Source organism: Ursus maritimus, unplaced genomic scaffold, assembly GCF_017311325.1.
Source record: "Ursus maritimus isolate PB19 unplaced genomic scaffold, ASM1731132v1 scaffold_16, whole genome shotgun sequence".
Classification (NCBI taxonomy): domain Eukaryota; kingdom Metazoa; phylum Chordata; class Mammalia; order Carnivora; family Ursidae; genus Ursus; species Ursus maritimus.
This window is the reverse complement of record NW_024424008.1, coordinates 19,078,776-19,080,657: the sequence shown is the minus strand read 5'-3', so window position 1 is coordinate 19,080,657 and position 1,882 is coordinate 19,078,776. Positions and strand designations below refer to the sequence as shown.

General features: G+C 36.8%; 1 pseudogene; it reads left to right on the top strand.

Annotated features, from left to right (window-relative positions):
* The first annotated feature begins 1,542 nt into the window (after positions 1-1,542).
* On the top strand, positions 1,543-1,643 carry LOC121102977 (annotated as a pseudogene).
* Positions 1,644-1,882: the final 239 nt, after the last annotated feature.

Here is a 1,882-nt window from a genome sequence, read left to right as displayed (position 1 = left end):
AGTGCAGAGGACTTCAATAGCAAGGAAAATATAGTAGATGACCAAACTGAACACTAAGGTCTCTAAGGCTTTGAACCCCGTATGAATACTTCAGCTCCTAGGCAAGGGGGTTGGGGCAGCACCATTGATAATACTTCATGAACATCATGGTCTTCCTTTCTCTTTCCAAGCAGTCCCATGCTACCTTCAACCCTCAAATTCTTTTTTGGCTCTCTTTTTTTTTTTTTTTTTTTTTTGCCATTTTTACCTATCATCAGTCAGGAGTATAGTATCTGCCTTCTTGCATTTCTGTTCCCAAATAAGCTCTAAAAGAAGAACAAAATAGACTTCAATAAAAGTAGAAGAAAAGTCATAATCCCCTCTCTTTTTCACTTGCAATTCACCCTTTCTTTCTTCTTGACATTTTCTAAAACTCCACATTTTAAACAAAGTTTCTGATAATTAGAGAAGCAAGTTTCCCAAGAATAAACATCTAATATAAGTAGCTCTTTATAACAAGCTGCCAGCTCATTATGTTAGCTAATAAATAAAATCTATTCAGTCATCATGGAAATGGAAAATCATTTCTAAAGGGAAAAATCGAACAAATCAACTCTGGTCAGTATTTTCTATAGTGAATTAGATGAAGACCATGATGAGCCTGTTTTCTCTACTGACTTCCTACTTGTTGAAGGATGGGTTCACCGTACCAAAGCCTGCTTATCTGTCCCTCAGTAACACAGCACGGACTAGAACTCCAGTTTTTCCAGAGACCGGAGAAGTCTCAGGGTATAGTTTTAAGGTTGGATTGTGTTTATGAACTATGAATTGCTAGCTCTTCTCTGGTCAGCATGAATATGAAGCTTCTCACAAATGAGAGTAAATCCTCCACAATACTACACTTGTGAAATGGTTGTGCTCCTCTGGACTGTTTATCTCCTTTCTCTAGTTTCTCTGGGTCTCTCATAGTCACCACAATGACTGTTAGTCAACCAGCAAATATAATTGTATGTCATTAGCAAAAATAGATTGCTCCTTGAATGACACCACAAAACACCTACTGCCTCAAGGCAGTATGAAATTTTTGGTTCAACTGGATGCTTAAAAATCACCAGATATTTACTGAATGCCAAAGCAAAAAACACAACAAAAACAAACAAACAAAAACAAAAAAAAACAAGGAAATATTTGACACTTTGGACTATTAAGAAATACACGCTAACTCTTGATTTCCAGAAATTCATAACTTATTGATGGCTCATGACAGTTATATATCACAAGACAATAGGTTAGAAGGATAATTAAGCTCATGCATTTAGGATAGAGTGGTTAGTGAGAGCTCTTAGAGAAGTGATCTCATGTGTGGTGTGGTGTGTTCTAATGATTACGGTGTCAAGAAGCAGGATGAGGAGAGAGGTACATGTCAATCTGATTAGGTAAGGACAACGTGGTTTTGGAATTATGGAAGGCAGGATCTAGGTCTGTTCGTGTGAAGCAAAAGTATTAGGGTATAGGGCTGGGAGGTTCAACTGTCAGTATCATTATTCATTGACAATACCATGCTTGCTTCAGCAGCACATGTACTAAAATTGGAATGATACAGGGAAGATTAGCATGGCCCCTGTACAAGGATGACACACTAATTATTGACAATCCCTATTACACCACAGCCACACATCAAAGCATTTTATATGCTCTCCACCACAAATATGGGGCCAAAACCACTGCCCATTTATTACAAAGTGTTAATCTAATTTCAGAATACATTTTGGCTCAAAATACAAAATAGGTTCAAAATACATTTCAATCCAAGTATGAATGATATCAAGATCCTCCTAATCCGAACTTTTTTCTTATAGCAGTGAATTCTGGTACTCAAATGGACCTAAAAAAAAAAAAAAAA